Genomic DNA, 10800 nt, shown 5'->3' with positions numbered 1-10800 from the left:
TAGGGTGTAATGATGTTTCTTTGTGTCTATATATAATAGATCACTTCCAATCCTTCCATAACTTGGCTTCTCTGTATCATTTCATACTGGGTTTAAAATGTTCTCCACAGGTTTCCCTAACACCACCGTATTCTCCATTCAGAACACCTCCCTGCACTCACAACATTTCTATCTCCTTTCTTCAAGCACATTCCTGTGCTCTTTTTTTCTCTACCTTTATGGTAAATGATGTGCTCCATTTTAGGCTGCTCTCTAGGATAATCTTGTAAGTATCATGTTGAAGATGGCAGAGCAACTGTCAGCCTGGGTGCCTGAAAGATTTCATCAGAGCAGAGCTGTTGCTAACCTGGAGTCCCTGCTCTAAAGAAATAAACTTTTGTTCATAAAGGAAGTACATTTTAAGGATCTTTTTTGTTTCTGTAGTTAGCCTACCATATCTAAAACAAAGCATGTGAAAAAAAAACCTTAAAATCAAAAGTCCTGTGCAAATGTAAAGTATCACTATAACTCAAAGTTTATGAATAAAAGTATAATGAATGAATGGAAATAGGCGATTTGGGTTATGACCATATTTTATTTTTCCATATTATGCTGGTTTCCATTAGTGAGGTAATTGAGTTAACTATATTGTAAAATGGTCCAGCTCCATTAAACAAGTATCTAAACTTAAATAAGTTCAAGTTAAAAAATAGATAAAAGAACAAGTTTACCCTTTTCACTGCCTACTACACACACACACACACACACACACACACACACACACACATTTCATTCAATAGGGGAAACAGATTTTTAGAGGTCCTAGAAGCTATTGCAATACCACCACAAGGGGCCATGCACATTTTTCTCTAAAACCTTCCCATTCTTAATGTTTTTCTATTTCATTTATTACTCCAAGAAAGAAAGGGGAAAAAAAAGCTTCAATTAATGGCTTATTTGTAAGCAACACTTTTTTTTTCACAACTACTTGGTTCATTTAACAGAGAAAGTGTGCCCTCAAATTAAGAGTTTCAAGGTGTTTTTGAAGGTGGAGGCAATTAAGCTAGGTGGGTTATCAAAGTATGTGGAAAACAAAGAACTTCTTTCTGCAGCTTAAATGTGAATGGTGAATTGTGCCATTAATTCTGCAGCATCTATTCTGTAAATTGTGTGTTCGTGTATTAAGCCATGCACTCTGAAGATGGAATGTAGAGCAAAATAAATAGTGTCTTCACTATTATAGGGCTTACTTTTAACTGGGGGGGGGGGGATCAGCATTAAATCAATTATATGGAAAAAAACTTAATATAAAGGAGGAATATAGGAAATTATGAGAATGTACAATATTTGTCTTGGTGGAGTAGGCAAAGAGGGTTTTTCTGAGAGTGGATAAGCAAATGAGATCTGAAAAATAAGAAGGAATTAACTAGATGAAAGAAAGTGCAGGGAAAAGCATGCTAGTAGATGGAACATGGCAAATTCAAGGAACCAAAGGAAGTCCACTGCGGGTGGCACACACTGCTAGCCAAATGAGGCTGTCAGGATGGGTCTAAGAAGCTCTCATGGGGAACTTAAAACTGTATGAAAAACAGTGTGGAAAAACTGCAAAGATTTTTAAATGGATGTCACATTCTGTATCATATAGTTCAGTCTGGCTGCCTTGTGGAAAATGAATGCTAGCAATCTGAAGTGGTCAGCTTGGAAGGCAAGGTAAGAGAAAGTGATAGCTTGAATTTAGGTGGTGGTGGTGAAAATAGAGATAAATGAATATTGAAAATATATTTGGAAACTTAATATTAAAATTATAAAAAACACACTGACAATTGAGACCATCTGTTTTAATAGGAATTCGATAAAACAGTAGACTATTTTGGTATGACTTAGATTTTAGGTGTTTTTTTTTTTTTTTCATTTTTAGGAAAATTCTGCCCAGGAAATATAGTTCTATAAATCAACAAATAACTTTACTGTTTGCTTCAGGAAATTCCTTCAGATAAAGTTAGTAGAGATAGTAATCTGCTTATCTGGCTAAATAACTTACTCATCAATTTAGTTATCAAGAATTACTTTACAGTATCCACTAACTTTAAACTCTTATACCATGGACTTTGCCCAATTCTCCACTTCACTTCTTGAAAGACTTCCTTAAACATCTTGAGGCCAGGGAGCACTGGGGTGGTTCAGTTTGTTGGGCATTTGACTCTTGATTTCAGCTCAGGTCATGATCTCACTGGTTCATGAGATCAAGCCCCAAGTTGGGCTCTGCACTCACAGCATGGAGCCTGCTTGGGATTCTCTCTCTCTCTCTCTCTCTCTCTCTCTCTCTCTGTCCAGCCCCTGCTTTCTCTGTCCCTTCCCTGCTCTCTCTCTGTCAAAATAAATAAATAAATATTAAAAAAAAACAAAACAACAAACACCATCTTGAGGCCAGACCCCAATTCCTAAGAATATCTCACCTCTGACTTCTTTCTTCAGAAACACTGCCAAAACTCTGTCAAGGTGGCATTCTCTCTGTTGCAATGAGTTTGTATTGCATTATTAACAGGTTGTCTGAAGATGTTTCCAGGAGTTCAACAATGTAAACACAGGAAGTTCTTTCAAATACTGCCATGTCATGCAATAAAATATATGCAGCTATTATCACATTAAATTATGCTGAAGCAAAGTTCTGGCATAGAAAAATGTCACAATATGTTAACTAAAAATTCAAGTTACTAAAGAGTTTATTTTATCCCACTTTAGCTTAATCTCAGTTTTATATGTTTGGTTGTTTGGATAGATGGAAGATAGATACAGTTCTCAAAGGACAACTTCCTAAATTTTAACTGTGATTGTCTTTGGGGGTAGAGGTATGAATTATTTCTTTACAATGTTTTTGAATTTCCCTTCTCTGAATACCTTTTATATGTGTATTAAAGGCAATGAATGCTATAAAGAGATAAAACTTTTCAATTTGCATATATTTGGGAATTAGAATGTGCATTCCAGAATCCAAAAGAAGTTTAGAATTTATAAATTCTGTGGTTTCCTCCTTGAGATTTCCTTGTTGGTGTTGTTGAAATAGGAGGGAGGAATAGTAATAACTATTATTTGCATGTTATATTTTCATGTAAGCAACGTGACATTTTTCATCTTATGGAATGAGAAAACTGGAGCACTAAATGTGGAAATAACTTTATTTCTCACTAGAAACAAGGGCCAACTCAGTTTTATACTCAAGTTTTATACAAAGGTAATAATAATAGGTAACATTTTTTGAGTTTTTACTATATGACTCACAATCCTCTGAGATAGTTTTCTACTACAGAGCCACACAGAACTTGTACTTTTAATTACTACATATTATCTTTCATATTTTTATTCATTTAATATGCCACAGTTAGATACTCATAGATATACTTTATATTTTTCAAATGGGTAACTCTGAAAATATTTAGCTAAGTAGTTTTGTCTGCTCTTTAAGGGGAGACACTGTGGAGTAAACAAACGGACCACAGAAGTAATGTCTTCAGGGGAAAACCAGTGCATTTCCTGCTTTGATAATTCACTACACTAATTCCTAAGTGGCAGATAATACTAACCAATAAACCAATCGCTTTTCCAGAGAGATAAGTGACTCATTTTCTAAATCTATTGCTATCACCTCCTGCCACAGAGTTTTAGCTGAGCACGTCCTTTCTCTCTCCTTTTTGTATGTCTCGTCCTCAATTTTTTTGCTTCTCCCTGGCTCTGGTACTCCCATCCTCAACTTAGTTTCATATTTCATTTTGGGGCTAACCCAGGCTAGGATCTGCAACTCTGACTAAATGGTAAGGGGGAAGTTGATAATAAAAACCTAAGCCCTCACTAGGTATTTCAGTGACTAGAGGCAAGCCCTTTACCTTACTGTTCCGAGCCCAACTCATTTCCTGAGCATATTTCTGCAGTACATTCCCTGAACTTCACACCAGGCTTTCCCAACAGGCTGGCAAAGCCAGATTCCAAGTGGTCCTCAGAAAGTAAAAGAAAGTTTCATGTTCAGATGGATTCTAGCAATATCTACCACTGCCACTTATTTGTGTCTTTGCATTCCAGTTCCCATCCCTCTACCAATCTGAGAATCCTACGAATAACCAAGGACTCCCAATGACCAAATCCGGGCAACCTGACTCACATCTCATCCTCATGAGAAGCTGTAGGAATCTGCATAGCCAATTACCTTTTTCTTGAAATGAATCTTCCTTTGACTTCCTCAATTCCAGTTCTCCTGGTTTTCCTACTGCTAAGAATTGTTCCTATAGTATTCATATTTCTGCCTTGTTCTTCTTCCTTCCCTTTTCCTTTAAATTTCCCACTGCTTTGAAGTGGATAACATTGCCAAAGCCTTTGCCTATCAGCTCCATTTAGGTGACTTCTACATCATGATCCCTAGCCCCTTTAGCTCTCCAGAACTGCTCATTCTTCTCTCCCACGTCATGCTTTGATGCCACAGTAGATCTTTCCAAACTCTCAATTTCTGTTAATGATACCATTTCCCTACTTGTTCCAGTTCAATCCTTGGAATAATGTTTGATCTCTTCCTTATATTTCCTATTTCCAATGTTATCACATCCTATAGATTCTGTATTCAAAATATCTGCATTAAAAATACCCATTAGGATTTAGTCCTTCCCAATTAAATGTCATCATCAAAGAGGGAGTCTATTATCTTGGTGCTCAGTGACTGCAATGGTCCCCTAACTGAGTATCTCACCTACTGAGCCCTCTCCTCCAAACTACCAGTCCACTTCACCAGTCTTCTGTGATGCCCATCAATCACTTCTATATTAAAAATGAAACAACGTTAAAAATTGAGAACCTAAACTACCAGGCTCATCTGCATTCCTCCCATAATAACTATTATTTATTTATGCCAAAAATTTTGTTAACTACCTTATGTATATTTACATTTTTTAATCTTTTCAAGAACTGTGAAAAGTAAGGCTTCTTATACCTATTGTACATTTAAGCAAACAAGCTTCAATTAACTGTGTGTTTGTTTTTACAAGTCCACACCCACTACAAGGCAGATAGAGCTGTCGTTTGATCGAGGTCTCTTGGATTCCAAAGCTTATTCTAAGAATTTAACATATGATGCTACAAAGATGCATAAATTAGACAATCACTGGATACAAAATTTTTCTTTTATATGTGATCATATGTCAGAAAAATTTTAAAAATTAACCCACTGAAATCAAGATACGTACTTTCAGGATTTTTGTTGATATAGAATGAGATTAAGTACAAGGAGAAAAGACCAAAAAAAAAAAAAAAAAGACATTGATACTTTAACCTATTTTAACTTTCTTAGTCAGATTCAAGGAATGGTCATTTCTCTGATGGCCAAGTTTTTATTTATTTACAAACTGTGATTGTCATTATAAGAAGGAAAACTATCTACCACACGAAACAGTGGTAGGAGCATATGCTCTGGACAATGTTGTGTGAAATGGATGCTTTCAACACATGATCATACACAAGATGTCTGCAATGAACTGAATGCTAGAGCAAGTTTGCCTCTCATTAAAATGATAGAAAGACAATGAAAAAACAACTTCCTATTCCTCCAACTGGAGGAAAGTAAATGTCTATGAAGATGGCTCTGTGAAGACCTGAGATGCCACAGTTTATGAAAAAGCAGAGCTTTTAAACAGAACAAAATAGAACAAAAAGCTTTGGTAAGATATAAGCCACTGCTCAGAGAGGTCTTATTAACACATTAAGTGGTTCCATTCTTGTTCTTGTTTATTCTGCTGTTTCTTTCTTCCTTTCATGTCATTAAGCTGTTTTTATATAAAACCTCTGAATCCTTCTTTTTACTGCCTCTCCAATTCTATGTTTACAAATTGTTCCAAAAAAAGAAAAGGCATTTATATCAAACAACACAGCTTATAGTCCAGCCTGAGGAGCTCATTATTCATGGGAAGTGAATGAAAATTAAATTCATTCTAGATGCAGTTTAAGTCAAACCCTTTTGTTCACGGAAGGATTTGTCAGCCTCTGAAACCAAGATCAATCTAGAAGTAAAAGGAAAGCACTTTCGTGTATTCAAATGTCAATTCATTATAGATTATTGCCAGAATCTTATCCGAATCTGCCAGTGATTCTTAAGACGTTATTTTCAAGCCAGTATTTATGTAACTAATTATAATATGTTGTTTTCAAGTGTCAGGAATGAGCATGATCTACCTTAAGCAAAATGGAGGCATTTATTATAAGATTTAAGAGAACATTTTCCAAAACACAATGATAGGAATAAACCTTTGTCTCAAGGAGGTTTAGTATTTAGAAGCAGAAAAACATCAAAGTGCTAGCAGTATTTTTATACCATCTCCCATTTACACTTCTTTCTGTGCTCTACTTTTTATTCTGCATGGCATAAAATGGCAAGGCAATCCCATAAGATTGTACAGGTTGCTCACTACATAAAAGTGTCCAGCCAAGAGAGTCAAAATACAATCTAGCTATGCCAGCCATGCTGTGAACCCTCAGGGCTGAGTCATCCTAGAAAGGGTGACTTTTTCTAGGTTCTAAACAATAACATATGGGCAAGTGGAGACCCCATCAAATGGCCTACACAAAGAAATTGAATATTGTTCAACCTCCAAATCCCTGGAGAAGATATTTCAATTGAAAATGGTACCCACTCATGGTTTAATTAGCTACGATTCAGGAAGCAAGGATATATGCTTTAAAAAATTGTGAATTGGTTAGATTTTGATGGGTAAGGCAGTTATTCACAATACCTGATTTTTGTGGGTTTTTTTTTGTTTGTTTATATTTGTTTTTTTTATATTTCAGACTGCCACTAACCTTTAACTCTTGCAGATCTCCTAAAAATCAATTACTTAGGAAATTTATATAAGAATGGAAATTATGCCAGGAGCAGCAGAAACAATCTCGAGTTGAGAGGAGAGCTAGTTCTTTTTTTTCTCTATATATGCATAACTCTTTATGGATTGGCCTTGCATTTTTAGGGACTGGAGATCCATTTATTTTTTAATTAAAATACAAGGTATACTGTTGACATATATGTTTTGTATTTTCTTCCAAAATAATTTTTATCTTCCTTTTATGGTTACCAGATTTAGCAAATAAAAATACAGGGTGCCCAGTTAAATTTGAATTTCAGATAAATAATTAATAATTAATTACTCAATGTAAGTATGACCTGTGTAATATTTGTGACATAGGTAATACTAAAAAATTATTGCATGGGATATACACTAAATAATCCTTACTTATCTACAACCAATTGGAAGGCAGATATGCTTACCACTATATCACCAATGCTGTACTGTTTGAAACAAATTGAATTGGGCATCCTTTATTTTATCTGGCTAATTTACTTCCTTTTTATTGTAAGCTGAGCCCTGTAGAACTACTTTTAAACATTTCTAGATCTAAGTTTGGCAGAGGTATGAAGTCAAGGAAATAGAAACAGATGTATATCCTTACATATAAAGGACATTAAAACTTGAGTTAGTGACTTTACAGTGAAATATGATACATAATCACCTGGTCTCTATGAGTAAAGGTCTATGTTTTCTACTGTAGAAGAAAATGAAAGAATATGTTGTGTTATTTTCATTGTATTATACACATACTTAATCACACAATGGAACAAGGATATTTTATACATAAAATATAACTAACTAAATAGTAATAATCTCATCAGAAAGCTGATCTAGTTTTCAAAAGGTGAAAAAAGTCAGAGACTTCCACATATTAATATTGTCACAATTTTAAATACATTTAAAATATACATCATTTTTATTTTAAATACTTATAATAACACTAAATTAACTATATAGAATCACTGCAATTATTTATAATTAGTCATTAAAAAAATCTAATGTTGCCATTAATCCTTCAGACATAGTCCTACTTTTAAAAAATGTCATTAAGTATCTGTGTTAAACTTAGAAACAAAAATCAGAGTTTTGCAATGGGGTAACTATCTTATTAAGTCATAATACAACTTAAAAGTTGGAATGATTATTATTTAAGTACACATAAAATGCGCTTGAGTTTAGATTTAATTAAGTAATTTCAGTAAGAGTATCATTTTTGTGAGAAATTAGAGATGGAGGCACTTGGATGGCTCAGTAGTTTGAGCATCTGACTTTGGCTCAGGTCATAATCTTGTGGTTCATGAGTTCAAGCCCCACATCAGGCTCTCTGCTGTCAGCACAGAGCCTGCTTCTGATCCTCTGTCTCCCTCTCTCTGTCCCTCCCCTGCTTGAGCTCTCTCTCTCTCTCAAAAATAAAAATAAACATTTAAAAAATAAAGAAGCAGTTAGATACCTTAGTTTTCCTTTATTACTTAAAAGTAGCACCACAGTGATTATTCTGGTGATTTGACTAGCACTTTTGTTCTATGCAGTGAAGGTGTACATTTTAATCTTGTTACTTTTTCATAATTCCTATAAGGAAGATATTATGATCTAGATTTTTTTGACTAGTAGAAACTGATACTTAGAAATATTTATTAACTCCTCTAAGCCATGAATATAAGTAGTCATATCTGTTCCTAAAGCCTGTATGATACACAATAATAAAAAAAATGTACTGTATTACTAAAATATATAACCCACCCCAAAAGCAGGAAGTATTGACAATTTATCTTGGTTTCCTAATTTTTTTTTATTACTAGTAAAGATAAGTACATGATTTTAAGAATTAATTAACACTGATATTCACAACTCTTTTTTTTTTAAAGTAATGAATTATTCAGCTTGAATTGTGGTCCATTGTTTCAGGGACAAAGATAATGGCCTGTCATTTTTTGGTGGAAATATTTTTGTTAAATTGTAGTAAATTTTTATCTTTGAGGAAGTCTTAGAGAATAAGCAACATGGTGTTGACCACTAGAGGGCTTGAAATTTGCAATCCCTGTTAATAATATCGTAGTATTGATGGATGCTTTTTGTTTATTTGTTTGTTTGTTTTTGAGCTTAAATGCATTTTCGTTTCAGACAACCTATACGACATGTTTTTCCCCCGTAAAAACAATGCCTCTTCTCCTAGTAAATCAAGCCCAAAATTAATGAAGTGCTTAAAATGGTATCAGTCCCATTTGTCTAAGTTCTGGTATTGTGTAGATGAAAAGCAGCAGTCAGTTATGATGACAGGTAATCCAAAGTTATAGCCAAATTTTGTTAACATTTTGTCATTTCTCAACCATCCTTAAAGAAAATTGTATATGGAGTCACACTATCCTCACTGTAATCCAGCAGAGCTACCATCTGGATCCATGTTTTACCAATAAAGAATTGGCAATTTTTAGAATTAGCAAGAATGTACTTGATTTGTTCTGCATCCCTGTCATGAAAGGTTTTGCTCATTCTAGGTGCACCTGGCTGGCTCAGTTGGTTAAAGCACTGACTTCAGCTTAGGTCATGATCTCATAGTTCATCGGTTAGGGCCCCAAGTCGGGGTCTGCGCTGACATCTCAGAGTCTGGAGCCTGCTTCAGATTCTGTGTCTCCCTCTCTCTCTGCCCCTCCCCTGCTCATGCTCTGTCCCTCAAAAAAATAAACAAGTGTTAAAAAAATAAATAAAAGGTTTTGCTCATTCTGGTCTCTGTTCTTCAAGTTTGCCTTTAATTGAGTTCATGTCATCTTTGATGTACTTCTTGTAGGCTTATTTTGTCAAGTTGGTTTTCTGCCAGTGATGGTTCATGACAATATCAACACCAGTGATAACTGTGCTTTTGCTAACTTCACTCTTGGGGTCATCAGGAGTGGCATTTTCACCAATGGACAAGTCATCAATGTTACCTACTATTCTACTGACCATCTTCCCCTCCACCTCCAGGCACAGCCCACCCGGGATTTCTCAGCATTTCATCATGGCTGATGAGGTCCTGGTAAATGATCATGATGGTGCCTGGAAAAAAAACAAGGACAGCACTGGTTTAACAGGAGCCAGGAACTCTTTCCAAGTGTGGTGCACTGGGAACAGTGCTGGGGTGGAGGGGATAGAGGGTAAAAAAAGATGGGTAGACATTTCATTAAAGACTTCTGGTAAATTTTTAAAAGGGAAATAGGTACACTGACTCCATGGATCTCCTATGACTAATAAATGTTATTATTAAAATTAATTTTAATGTTTGTTGGAATCTTTACTTCTAAACAATTGTACAATTAGCATGGTTATTGCACAATTATTATTTGATAAATTTCCCAGAGAATCTTAATGAAATTATAATATAATATAATTGAAGTGAAAGATTGGAATTAACAATAAGGTTAGGGAGAGGCCAGTAGAATACCTACTGGGAAGAGAAGCCAATAAAAGACCAGAAGAGATTGCCTGGAGAGAAGAAAAGAAAAGACAACAAAGGAGCAGAGACAACTAACCAAAAAAAAGAAAGAAAAAAATTGAATATTTTCCCCTTAGATTGGCATGCATTTGGCAATGTGAAGCCAGGGGTTGAGAAATTGGTATAAATGATAATAATTATTATAAAAGCAACATTTGTTTGATTTTTACTATGTGCCAAGATTCTACTAAAACATTTATGTATATGAACTCATTAAAATATCACAAAAACCTCGTGATATTTGTTCTATACTTCTTAGTCTACAAATAAGGGAACAGAGCCTTTCTTCATAGATCCCTGCCCCATCCCCCCCAAAATTCAATGAAGAGTGCAGCAGATACCAAACAGCTTCCTAAAGCAAACTTAGACTTAGCGTTTATTAAATTCAAGATCTAGGGCAAAGCAATGATTTCAGATGAGGAAGTATCTTTCATGAGCTTTGGGAGACCTGAGGTCAGTGCATTTAATAACATCTGA

At 34.9% G+C, this 10800-nt stretch overlaps 1 pseudogene; it reads right to left on the bottom strand.

The window, feature by feature from the left end:
• Window positions 1–9158: 9158 nt before the first annotated feature.
• Window positions 9159–9879, bottom strand: LOC115512307 (annotated as a pseudogene).
• Window positions 9880–10800: the final 921 nt, after the last annotated feature.

Source organism: Lynx canadensis, chromosome B1 (assembly GCF_007474595.2).
Source record: "Lynx canadensis isolate LIC74 chromosome B1, mLynCan4.pri.v2, whole genome shotgun sequence".
Taxonomy (NCBI): domain Eukaryota; kingdom Metazoa; phylum Chordata; class Mammalia; order Carnivora; family Felidae; genus Lynx; species Lynx canadensis.
The sequence above is the reverse complement of the archived record's forward strand: the minus strand, read 5'-3'. Positions and strand labels throughout refer to the sequence as shown.